At 36.6% G+C, this 14,074-nt stretch overlaps 1 long non-coding RNA gene across 10 annotated transcripts in view; it reads left to right on the plus strand.

Moving 5' to 3' along the window:
* Nucleotides 1-13,967, plus strand: part of LOC109499251 — a 77,087-nt gene extending 63,120 nt beyond the window's left edge. For all 10 annotated transcript variants that reach the window (XR_006597195.1, XR_006597191.1, XR_006597187.1 and 7 more), the window contains one exon: nt 12,274-13,967. This is a non-coding gene — a long non-coding RNA (uncharacterized LOC109499251). The remainder of the gene's footprint in view (nt 1-12,273) is intronic.
* Nucleotides 13,968-14,074: the final 107 nt, after the last annotated feature.

Raw genomic sequence — 14,074 nt, forward strand, 5'->3', positions numbered from 1 at the left:
TATTTGACATCTCTCCTAGAATCATTCATAGTTTTTCATTTTATACTATAAATTAGTTAGCACTTTTATAACAGTCATTTTAAAATCCTTGATGACTAATTATGCCATCTGAACTATCTGTGAATTTCCTTCTGTTGATTAATTTTGTTCTTGATTATGGGCCATTTTTTTTCTACTTCTTCATATCTTTTCACAAAGCAGCATAACATGTGGTGTGTCTGAAAGAATAATGGATATTAAATTATTGTATCTCTGTCTCTGGGATGTGCCATCTCATTCTTTAATCAGGCATCTAAGGTGAGGGGCTGCTCTGTCTGAATTTTTTCTGGACTGAATTTTTTTTAACGCACTTAATTTTTTAGAGCAATTTCAAGTTCACAGCAAAATTGAGAGGAAGGTACAGAGATATCCGACATACTTCTTACCCCTCCCCACACACACACGTAGTTTCTGTGTTATTAACATCTCCCTAAAAGTGGTGCATTTTTGAAAACTGATGAACCGACACTGACACATCATCATCACCCAAAGTCCATGGTTTACATTATGGTTTCCTCTTAGTGTTGTACATTCTGTGGGATCAGACCAAATGTATGATGACACGGATCCATCATTATGGTACCATATAGAATATTTTCGCTGCCCTAAAATCCCTCTGTTCTCTGACTATTCATCCCTCCCTCCACCCCTGAAGCTTGAATTAGGTTGTGCTCACCGCTGGTTTCAAATAGGATCGTAAAGACTGTGCTTTGCCCCTTAGCTTTACTCCCACGTTCAGGGCAGCAGCTGCAGAGGGTGCTAATCTTTTGACCTTTTCAGAACTAGAGCTGGCAGTAGTTTGGGGTTTAGTATTGGTTGGTTTTGCTTCCCTTTTGTAGTATTCTTCAGCAAGTCCTGGAATCTGAGGACTGGGAGACTACATACACACTGTTTTCCAGGCTACGGTCATTTCTAGTTCTGTCACCTTTTCTGCCATTTCCTCGTCAATACTTCTGGGGAGGAGATAGTTAAAATGAGGTATTTGTTTTTGCATTTGGAGCTTTTCCAGATAGCAGTCTCTCTTGCCACCCATGCTGTCATTTAAAAGTCATTTAAAAGTCTCCTTGTAAATTCTCTCTCAGGCATGCCTCCTCTCTGTACACCTGCATTCACAACAGACACTTGTCACTATTGTGACAAGGTTGACACCTCTGCACTTGTTTGTCCACCTATGAAGATTTCATTTCTTCTTGGTAGTAATTTACTGTGGCATTTTGCAGCAGCTGTGATTCAATAGCTTTATAGAAAAGCCTGCTTTATATTTTATCAGATTTATTCTGTTGTGAACATGGGTGCTATGTTCTTCTTAATACCTTAAGCAGAACTGAAACTCTCCACACTTATTTCTGGGGCTTCTCTAACATCCTACTCATGTGCTTTATCTCATCCAGTCTTTACTTTCCTTTTACAAAACGACATATTTGTAACAACATAACCAAAGCCATCTTTAAAAAATGGCATAAGCCTGTTTATGTTTCCCTAGTGGGTCGATGCTTTATTTTTGTATGGGAATCATAAGACACTTCTCTGGAATCCTTCGGGCAAATGCCACTTCATAACAAGGCTTTCTTTGGTTACCAGTTTATCTCCAAAGTAACCAAAGACTGTAGACATTAGATTTAAAACTGACAGATGAACTTGATTAATCTTCAATTGTTTGAAAATTGTTGTATTAGTCAGCTCAGGCTGCCCTAAAATAAATAAATAAATCACAGACAGGGTGGCTTTAAACAACACAAATTTATTTTCTAATAGTTCTGGAAGCCAGAAGTCCATGGTCAAAGTGCTGGCAAATTTGATTTCTAGTGAGGGCTTTCTTCTTGCCTTGTAGGTGGTTATCAGTTTGCTGTGTCTTCACATGACGTCTCTTCATGAGCACTGATATAGAGAGAGCTCTGGTGTTCCTTCCTTCTCTTATAAGGGCGCCAGACTTATCACATTGAGGGTCCACCATTATGACCTCATTTATCCTCAATTCCCTTCATAAAGACCTTATCTCCAACTACAGTCACATTAGGTGTTAGGGCTTCAACATATGAATTTTTGGGTGACACAATTCAATAGATAGCAATTGATTCTAATGTTATATCTAAAATTCAAGTTATATTTGATTTTTATCCATATATTTTACTTGTTTATCTGTGCATTATTTATGCCTGGTTATCCAGGTATTTGAAGGCTTAGCCATGCTGTCTTCTGAATTAGTACTGTTTAGCCCCAGAAAGAAAGGATCTGAAGTCGTTTCTCCAAACTATCGTGAAGCAACAAGATAAATACTTAGTGGGTTCCATTACTGAGACTCACTGTGATTCACATGTAATTAAATGAGGCAGGACAGACTCAATCTTTTGGTAATCTTCAAATGGTAGAGATGAATCAACCTCCCTTCTCTGTGTTGTTGTACATGGAAGCCTACCTAGGATAGGAAGGAGCTCTCTCATCTTTCTCCTTGAATAAATCCTTCCATTTGTTTCCACTGTATCTATTATGGATGGAATGTAGTCTTAAGGTCTACTTTTATTTTACTCGTAGGTAGTACTCATTGTAATAGAGACCCATCATCCATTCTGTCATCAGTGATTTGTCTAAGCCAGTTATAATTCTGTCTCCCTCCTTGATTTTATCCAACAAGAATATCCATGTCACTCAATTCTGGCCTTTGGGATATAAAGAAAAGTCTGCTGCGAGGCTTCATTGAATTAGGTTATCACTCTTAAGAGAATAGAAGAACAGGTGCATGGGTTCTTGACTGAATATGAGGTCAGCAACCATTTTTTTTGTCAGTTTAATTATGAAATGAACACTGACAGTAGCAGAGCAAAGTGGTAGAATGAATCTTTTCCCTGATAAATTGTTGAACCACCGAGTTGGTCAATCTTATAGCTCACTCTAGCTCTGGGTCTCCTGTTATGAGTGACATAATAAATTACTGATTTCTGTTACTTGCAGCCAAATATCTCTGAAACAATACACTATCAATGGCGAGTCTGTTATGTATATGTATCAGTTCATTGGGAGGATTAAAAAACCTGCTTCTACCTTTATCTTTAGAAATAAAACCATTATTCCTTCATCAGACTGTGTCCTCAATGGCTTTTCCTCTCATTTCCATGTTCTTAATATGGCCTACAAAGTCAACATAACTTTGACCTGTTCCCTATTTTCATATGTGGTAAAGAGTCACATATGCCTTTATTTAACTCCCCCAGTGAACGGAGCTGTGTCCTAGAGTAGCACCTTTTCACAAGCTATTCCTTTTCCTCTCATGGCCCTGCCTCTAAATTCATTTAGGTGGCATTCAGTCATTTTTAAATTCTCAACGACAAATTTTCTCTGTGATAACTCCCTGACCAGGCCCGGCTCCCTTACTCTTTGCCTTTATAGCTTCCTGGAGTTTCGCCCTCTTAGCCCTTTCTGAGTTTGTGGCTATAGAATTGTACCATTATTTGGACATTTGTATTTCTTGATAATTATGTTTTAAGCCTCAAAACGTGAAATCTGCTTTGTTTTTGTCTGTTTCGTAACATATACGCCATACACAGTGTCTGTACTAGTTTGCTCTGGCTGTGGAAGCAAAATACCACAGACTGAGTGGTTTAAACAGCAGAAACTTATTTCTCCCAGTTTTGGATGCTAGAAATCCAAGATCAAGGTTTTGGAAGTTTTGCTTTTTTTCTAAGGCATCTTTTCTTGGCTTGTAGATAATTACCTTCTTGCTGTGTGCTTTCATTATCTTTCCTGTGTGTGTATACATCCCTGGTCTTTCACTTTCTCTCTCTCTCTCTCTCTCTCTCTCTGTCCAAATTTTCTCTTTTTATAAGAATATCAGTCATTAAAAAAATACTGGCTATATTATATTAGGGCCCATCCTAAAGGCCTCATTTTAATTTAATCACTCATTTACAGAATTTATCTCCAAATATAGTTGTATCCTGAGATGTTGAGAGATAGAGATTCAGCAAATAAATTTTGAATGAAACTGTTTAATACATAACAGTACCTAATATAGTGCTTTGTCATAGGAAGTGTTCATCAAATAATTTTTTGTGGAAAGAATGAATACAGGAGTGGATTTTTCTAAATATAACATAATTAAAGCCAACTATCATGCTCATTTCTTGCCTCTGATTACAGTCTGGTGAGTGTGCATCCCTCTATTAGAGAAGAGTCTAGAAAAGGCAAAATAGTTCACTTATTATTTTCCATGAAGTAGAGTGGTGATTCAAAATTTTCACATGATCTTGCCACCTTTCTACCATCCCATGTTTAGATGAAGGCAATTGAAATGAGGTATGTGTTTGACTGGTAAAATACAAACACACTCACACACACACACACACACACACACACACATTTTAAAAAAAACAAAAGAAATACATTAATTTGCCATTTTACATGGTATTTGTCTAACAAATATATTCACTGTCAAGCCCTATTGAAAAAAAAAAAGTCCTTCGTACTATCTAGGGGCAGTTGGATAGTTTTAATGTTCATTTAGCAAGTTTTAATTGACCAGCTACCATGAACCAGCTAGTAGCTCAGGAACTGGACATAAAAAGTGAATGATTTACAATATTATTTTAAGACATAGCCTAGATGAGGAAGACAGACAAGAGGAAAGTACATCTAAGTTTTTTGTTTTTTTTTAGTGCTGAGAAAATAGAAGTTATAGGATATTATGGAAGCACTATAAAGACTACCTGACCCAATCTGGGACATTTCTGTTGTGACTTTTTTTGACTGCAAGTGATAGAAAACCCATTTTGAGCTGGCTATTTTTTTTTCTTTTTTTGAAAAAAAAAAAAAAGATTTATTTGATTCAGAATCTAAAGAGTCCAGGAGTACAATGCTTTGGAAAGCAGTTGGATTCAGGGCTCAAGGAATGTCATGGTCCTGAATTTCTGTCTCTTGGTTTTGCTCAGTACTGGTCCATGTGGTAGTTTCTCTTCAGGCTCCAGGAGGTGGAATCTTGCAGCAGCAGCCCTACTCTACAGTCTAACTTAAAATCCAGAGGAAGAGAGGCCGTCTTTTACAGCAGCCATCACAAACAACAGAGTATTCTTACTGTATTCGCTCATGTCACATGTCGATCTCTCAGCTAATCACTATGGCCAGGATCATTTGATGAACTGACCCAGTTAGTATCCAGTCAGACTACAAGGGCTGAAAATGAAGAGATAGTGAAGCCCAGATGAAAACTGAAAGAATAAGGGCACCTGGGTGGTTCAGTCAGTTAAGCGTCTGACTTCGGCTCAGGTCATGATCTCATGGTTCATGAGTTTGAGCCCCGCATTGGGCTTTGTGCTGACAGCTCAGAGCCTGGAAACTGCTTCAGATTCTGCATCTCCCTCTTTCTCTGCCCTTCCCCTGCTTGCACTCTCTCTCTCTCTCTGTCTCTCAAAAATAAATAAACATTAAAAAAATTTTTTTAAGAAAAAAAAAGAAAATTGCAAGAATGTTCATTCATCCATTCTGCAAGTCTGTATTAAGCACCTGTAATAACCAGGATCCATTCTAAGTGTTAGGGAGACAACAGTGGCCAAAATAGAATCTCTGATCTCATGAATTTTATATTATATTGGGGCAATGATAAATGAATAGGTGCATAAGTAAATATGCAATACACCAAATAGATATAAATATTACGTTGGGCAAGAGGTTCAGGGCATACAGTGGTGTTGGGCAGAGGATTTGCTACTTATGAGAGTGGCCAGGAATGGTGGCTCTGATAAGGAAATCTGACATGAGGATCCATTAATGCATCTATTTAAGTGAGGAAGAACAGTCCAGACAAAAAAAAAAATGTGCAAGGCCATGACCTGGAAGCACGTTTGCTATGTTTGAAAAAAGCAAGGAGGCCTGTGGGCCTGGAGCACAGCAAACCATGAAGAGAGAGGGGAGGATATCAGATCTGGTGGAGAAAAAACAATTAGGGTCTTAGAAGCTAAAATAAAGATGTTGGCTTAATGATATGGGACCAGCAGTGGGATTGGGGAAAGGAATGACATGCTTTGATTTGTGTTTTGAAAGGATAATTCTTGCAATTGTGTGTGTCATAAACTGTAGATGGATAAAGGTGTAGGTGGACCAATTTATAGACTACTAATGTAATCCAGGCAAGAGATCATCTTGACAAATAACACCTTTGCCTACAGTGTTATTGGTCGTGGTGTGGAAAAGTGGTCTGATACAGGATATGTTCTGAAAGCAGAGCTCACGAGGACTTGCTGACAGATAGAAGGTGTGGGAGTAAAAAGGAGGAGTTATAGATGGTTCCAAGTTGTTTTCCCTTGACCAGCTGGAAAAAAATGGGCTTATATTTTTGCTAAGTAGACAATATTGTAGTAAAGACAGGCTTTAGGAAGAAGATCAGAAACCTAGTTTTAGATATGCTAATTTTGAGCTGCTACTAGCAATTAAACAGAAAATATCCAGTAGGTTGTTGGATGTGTTAGTCTAGACTGCAAGACAGAGTACTGGGTGGGTTCAAAGTTTGTGCATTGTGGCATGTAGGTGTTGGTTAAGCCAGGAGACTGCATAAGATCCCTTAAACAATGAATATATATAGGAAAGAGAAGAAGAATGAGAACTGAGACCTGGAAATTCTGACAGTAAGAAGGCAAGTTGAGGAGAAGAAAAAGGATACTACAAAGAAGGATCGGCTTGAGGGTAAAAGGAGAAACAAGTGTGGTATCTAAGATTCCAAAAAAAGAAAAGCCATTCAGAGGATAGGAGTGATCAGCGGGGCCAAATATTTCTGGTAGGTCCAGTAAGATAAGAGTGGAAAATTGATATTTGTATTTAGCTGCAGGTAAGTCATTGGTAATGAAAAAACAAATGATTGTTCAGTAGAATCAATGAATTAATGATGGATTCAGTACAATTGCGGGAAAAAAAACTCATGTGAAGGGGTTTAAGGGAGCAATGGAAGGGAAGAATTCAGATAAGGCACATAGACCACATTTTTAAGGAGTTTTTTTTTTTTTTTTTTTTTTTTTGCAGAGAATTGTGGTCATTGGAGAGAAGAGGGGGAGGCATAAGATGGTTGTTTTTATGGTTATGGAAGTAGTCCAGTAAAGAAGGAAAACTTGATGATTCCATAGAGAGGGGACTAATTGATGGAGCAACGTCTTTAAGAAGGCAGGAGGCAATGGGGTAGATACAAGGAGTTGGCTTAGATAAGAATATGGATAGTACATCTATAATAACATGCTCAAAGGACAAGGTAAGATAAATGAACAGATGCAGATAGGTGGGTGAATGTGTGGTTGGGGTCTGGAAGTTTTATCCTTATAGCTTCAGTATTGGTACTGCTGTAGGAAACATAGTAAATGAAAATGAAGATGTGGCAATACAGGCTGAAGGTTGCAGGAGAGACAAAATGTACGAAATTGTTGCTGGGTAGTGGGACAATGACTGGCCCCAGCAAATATACCAGTATCATTGGGTGTTTGTGAGAGCCCTGGTGGGTCATCAATATATCAAACAGCACAGTCGTGTTTTCCTCCAGGCACTTTCTATAGGAAAATACAAGTACAGAATGGGTAGAAAGTTGGATTTATCCAGCAGTAGGTTTCTCCAAGTACTAAGAATGTAGAGAGATTGGTGGGGCAAATTAGGTGCATGCAAATTAATAGTTATAATTTTTGCATGGTCCATGGCCATAATCTGATTCAAGAGGAAAGTGAAGACCAGCTACTTCTGGAAGAAAGAGACATGTATTCTGGAAAGAGTAGTAACAAATGTCTATTGTGAAATTGACTCTTCTGAACTTGGCATGCAATGTTATGTTTGGCTGTAGACTGACACACACATATATCATATCAAATCTGAATATCTCTAAATTATATAAAAATATAATTCTATAATGCTTTAAAACAACTGAGAGTAGTCAAAGTTGAAACATTTGTCCATTTATTTCTTCAAACTCATAGCAGCATAAATAATAAGAATGTGAAAATCACATGCACTTCTGGAGAAACTGATTTTTAAGAATAAGCACGTTGTCTTGCAAAGAACTACACTGAATTTGGAGCATATACAATTAAATCTGACTGTAAAGGATGTATGGATTTTTTTCTGGGATGGTAAGGAAAATAACTGATATCCATAGAACATAGTAGAAAGTGACACATGTTATTAGGAGGTCCACAGGAAATGATCTGATGTTTCACAGGAATGGGGGTATCAATCAGAAAAAGAAAGAGAGAGAGAGAATGAGAGAGAGAGACAATGCTACAGCTTCATGCTATGAAGTTTAATCATTTTCTGAATAATCTTGTTTCCAACCAATTAAATTTAGATTTGACTAGAGAACCTGGATTATTGTCACAATTGTAATAGATTGTCCACCTCATTATTTTTTGCCAACTTTTTTCTACATTTTCCTCTTGGACTGGAGAGGCTAAAAACCTGAAATTTCCTGACTCATTTTCACCAAGTTTCTGTATGCCCATTAATCCAACACCAACCACTGTGTAAGATTTGAATACAGACCTAAGGTCAAGTGGAGAGAAAAGTGGGTGGTGGGGCGTCCATCTTGCCTGTGTCACTGGTGGAGGTGGCGTGGTTAGGGAACTGGAAGCTGTCACGTCAGTGTCCTGATTTAGCAGCTTCCTTCTCTGGAAGCTCCTGATGTTAGAAGAGGCAGAAACAGGATGTTGTTCTAGATTTGTTGTCAAGTTGGGAGTTGTTCCTCTTATCTATTTTATCTTGCTTCCCAAGAAAGTCATTCAACACCCAGTGATAAATCTCCCTTTGTTCAAACTAGCTTAAATGGATTCTGTCCTCTGCATCAGAAACCCAGAGGAAAAAGAGAAAAAGCCTTTGAGAGCTAGAAACTTGACCTGACCAATGAGTGCCTCACACATCACAATCACCTTGAATCTATGCTAAGCATAAGCATTCCTGGGATACATTGTCTGACTCATGCAAAAGTGATCAAAGAGTCTCTATTTTTAACTAATGCCCATATATGATTCTGATGTGGCCAATCTCTACAGCAGTGAAACTTTGGTGTCCCTTGCAGAGAAATTATTCAGAGGTCTTAATGAAACTTAGTATCAAAAATGTGCCTGTGATTTTTCTGTGGTATGGGTTGATTGAATTTGTAGGTGAAAAATAAGCTTTTATTGGCAATTCCCAGATCTCTGGCATTATTGTAAGTTTAGTGATATCTCAACTCACTGACCACAGAAGTGCTTATGTACCCACATACTCACATACGTAACCCAAACACCATTTTGAGATAGTTATTTTCTTGGATTTAAAAAATCATGATGTAAGGTAGCAGATATCTACATTTGATTTTTCTTTTAAAAACAACTGAATGTATGGTACCTCGTGCTTTGTGCCAACAATACAGTTAATGCAAAGAGAGATTTTTGTTTGTTTTTTTCATTAAGGAAGTTTTATTCTGTCATCAAAAACAATATGTTGAAAAAAATTAATGACACTTCAGTTTTTCTCTTTTGGATATTTATAATCCTCTTCCCCAAATATTTTCTTTCCAGAGTGGCTTTTTAGGGTAGATTTTTTTTCTAATTTAAAAACTTAACTAATTGTAATCTTAGATGTCCCTGGAAGTCTAAAAAAAATACATTCACCATAAAATAATTACTGAACAGATAAAAATTTTCCTTTCTGCCTCCTTGCTCATATAATTGCTGTAATACTTTTGATCATATTTTTTATTCTTTTCTATAATTAATTTTACATAATAAAAATCCCATTTACTGAGCATTAGTTATGTTCTAGGTAATTATCTAAACATAGTAAATATATTAAATAATTTAATACACATCAATACAATGGGGATTCTTCTATTACTGTCTCCATTTTATAAGTGGGAAAACTGAGTTTCAGAAGATAAGTAAGGAAATTTTCTAAAAAAGAACCGATTCAGAAGCCTGTGATATCATGTCTCTTCTGTATTGCTGTGTTTATATAATTGTCTTATCAATATATTTCTTACAACAAGGAACTTGTTAAGTATGTATTATATAATAAGATTTGACCATCTTTTTACTGAAGATAATTTATCTTATCACCTCTGTCTTCTTAGATGCATTCTGCTGCAGAGAAAGTTTCCAACAATTTAGCTTCCTTAATATGATAGATTACTAAAAACTTCAGACCAAAAGTAAAAGATCAAAATTCTTGAACATTTTGGGGATCTTGATTGGTATTTTCATAGTGCATTATACATATACAACCACATCTGAAGTAATTGATTATAACCGTTTCTCTAATTTCTGATGACAATAAACTTTAAAAGTTTGGCTTGGGGGCACCTGGATGGCTCAGTCAGTTACATGTGTGACTTTGGCTCAGGTCATGATTGCAGGTTCGTCATGATCTCAGGTTTGTGAGTCTGAGCCCTGTTGTCAGGGCACAGCCCACTTCAGATCTCTGCCTCCTTCTCCCTCTGCCCTTCCCCACCGTGTGTGTGTGTGTGTGTGTGTGTGTGTGTGTGTATGCGTGTGCACTCTCTCTCTCTCTCAAAAATAAATGAAAACATTAAAAAAAAAAGAAATAAACGTTCAGCTTGGTAAGTAGAAATTGGTACTTCATTGTGATTGCAATTTATACTGTAATAACTAGTGCAGCTGGTCTTGCCCCCCTTTGAACAATCAAATATTAAATGTCTGCTTACCTGTGAAATTCTCCCATACAGGGGACTCAGCTCTGTACAGCAGAAAGAATATGGGTCAGATGCTGCTGAGTACAGGTTCTGTGATGTTTGACCTGTTACTTAACTACATTAAACCCACGTTGCAGCTGTAACTAGGGGAAAGTTATAATTGGGGGAGGTGTTCTTTTCAAGATTTAAGACAGTGCTTTGTGAGTACCATAGTCTGCTACATAAAGAACGCTCTGAAAGCGTAGTTGTCAATATTATTGTTGTTATCGTTATTATTGAATATTTGTTCATAATCTCTTTTTACTGGAGTTTTGCAATTTCAATAATTTGTAAATATCATAGATACCAAATTTTTCTTATGTTAGGTGGAAGTAAAGAGAAAATCTGTGGGATGGTAATTTAAAAAATATGTTTGGGGCACCTGGGTGGCTCAGGCGGTTAAGCATCTGACTTAGGCTCAGGTCATGATCTCACGGTTCGTGGGTTTGAGCCCCGCGTCAGGCTCTGTGCTGACAGCTCAGAGCCTGGAGCCTGCTTCAGATTCTGTGTGTGTCTTTCTGTCTCTTCCCTTTCCCTGCTCGTGCTCTGTCTCTGTCTCCCTCTCTCAAAAAAATAAATAAATAAATAAATAAATAAATAAATAAATAAATAAAAAATATATGTTTAGTGATTTTCTAATAAAAACTAACAAAAGCACATTCCAATTATGTTTCAAAATGCAAAGGTGATTAAAAATAAGAATATTTACATATAGTAAAACAGAAAAATTTTATCAGATAAAATTTTTGAAGTTATTGAAACTTAAGGAACAAGATTACTTCTTTTGTGCATGTTTTTGGAAAAAATAAAGTTGATATTTGAGATTTTAATAAATTAAAATGCTATATTAGTATCTTTACAGGGAACTTTTAGAGTCAAAATGAATATACAAAAACTTATAAATTTGGTGATCTTATCATTTCATATCAATAGTTTTCCCTGTCATGGGGGTAAAAAACCCAACAATTTCAAAATTACAATTATTTTCTATTATTATAACAGAATTTCAATGGACAGATTTTCTTTCTTTTTATCTACCCAAGTGTATGAAAACTGTATGCATATAAACACTCTGATTCTATCCTTAGCAAACTTACAATATTCATGAATCTAAAATCACTCTTCTTCATGTTTAGTCCAATAATGCCTCTTGTTCTCTCAAAGAAAGCGTCATATCCCCCAGATGTAAACATTGCTTTAAGAGCCAATGCCATATGTTGACAGATGGCATCCCATCTGTGGTTCAGTTATTAAAAATAAATTTCTTGGCTATGTTCAATAAATATAAGATATTCTTATCCATTTTTTTCCAGAAATGTTTAGTTTTCAACCATAGGTTTAGCAAACCAAACCACAAAGCTCAATCCTATATAATGACTTGAGTAACAAAATAAGCTTTATGTCAGACTAAAACTACATATTTAGGCTAAGATGTTCAGAAGAAAAAATATAGAGAAAGATAAATGCAAACTAATTTCTCTAAGTATTAGACTTTTGATTTGGCTCACTATACTATTAGATAGGGAATTTAAAAAAATTGTCCTCTCTTCTAGGAATCAAGCAGTGGTGGATGGGGACCATGAAATCCAAACTAGTTGAAATGTTTACACATTGCTCGAACTCCAAAATGCTGGTCAGTAGTTCTTTTCCTGCTATGTCTTCACACCTTCAAATTAGTCCATTTTTTTCCTCCACGTTTCATTGTCAAACAAGACTTTGTAGAAAAATGTAAGTAATAAACTTCTTTTCATCATAAAACGGCAGAGTTTTGTTAGATAACTAAAGGAAGAAGGCAATGTGTGTCTCTCACAGTGTTTAATAGGGTAGGTTCCTTAGACAGAACTTTGATAACTTGTGATCTCAGGAAAAAGAGACAGGTAGGCAAAGCAAATGAGAATCATGTTTGAAGGCTTTAAAAAAAATCAGGATCTTGGGTGTGAAAGACTTCAATACCCATATCCATGTTTCTCCTTCCCCTTGGCATCTTGGCGCTGATGACTGAAACTGGATATTCTTTTGTCCTTCCCTTTCTTTCTCGTTCTTATTCTCCATTTCTCTTCATTTTCCATTGTCTTCCTTCTCTGAAGCAATATACTAACCATAACATCTATGCATATTAGTCATTCAATCATTGTTCAGCAAAATTTGCCAATTCTTTTTGTTCAGAAGGCCCACAGCATGCAGAAACATGAAAATAGTCATTGGGAGTTGTCTTCCAACAGAAATTAGAAAGTGATTTAATTAGCACCAATATAATGGTGACCAGGGGTGAATTTGAAACTAAAATCTAGTCTCCTAATTTCCCATCTCATGATCTTGACATTTTACCACACATGTATTATGTTTCCTTATTGGAGACTGAGAGAAACAGTGACTGAGGGAACTAAGAGTTTTGGAATAATATCTCTATCATTCCTACCAATTTGGAGCTAATATATCAGAGAGCTAGAAGATGGACTCAGGTGGAGAATAAGAGAAAGTGGTTAATTGCAGCTGGAGTGATACCTTGAAAATTTTAAACCTTAATGCATATATTAAAACATATATCAAGAGAATAAAGCAAGTGTCCATACTCCCTAATATGATAATGATTAGGATTCATTTTACACTCCAACAAGACCAGGTCCGTAGAAAATGGAAAATGATATGCCAATCTCACTCACAAACATGGTAGGAAAATCCATAAATAATGTTAGGAAACTGTGGTGAGCATTTAAAAATGGCCCACAAGATTCTCCTCTTCTTTTAATTTCTCCCCATGAGTGTGTGCGCATTCTGCAAATATGATGAGCTACCATTCCCATGCTATGTAACAACACATGATAACAGAATTTTGCAGACATAAAGTCCCTAATCGATTTAATTTGAGTTAATCAAAAGGCAGATCATCCCAGGTGGACCTGATCTAATCAGGTGAGGTCTTCCGTGAGTCTCCGGCTGTCTTGGGTAAGTAAGTCTCAAAGAACTAACATTGGCTCCAGCCAACAGGTAGAGGAAAAGTGAGACATCACTCTTATAATCACAGAGAAATGAGTTCTGACAATGCCCAAGGAGCTTGACAGAGAACCCCAAGCCCAAGCTGAGGTCATAGCCCTAACACCTTGACTTCTGCCTGGTAAGACCCAGACCAGAGGGCTCAACTTATATCTGGACTGACCCATAGAAATGGAAAGTATGAGATAATTAACAGTGTTGTTTAAAGCCATTATGTTCATGGTCATTTGTTACACAGTATTAGGTAGTTAATAAACAAACCAAATTCAGAGTATTTTGGAAATCAATATTAGAAGGCATATTTCTGTGACTTACCCTATTGAATTAAAATAGAATAATCATATAATCATCTCATAATGG

The sequence above is a fragment of the Felis catus genome, chromosome B1 (genome assembly GCF_018350175.1).
Source record: "Felis catus isolate Fca126 chromosome B1, F.catus_Fca126_mat1.0, whole genome shotgun sequence".
Taxonomy (NCBI): Eukaryota; Metazoa; Chordata; class Mammalia; order Carnivora; family Felidae; genus Felis; species Felis catus.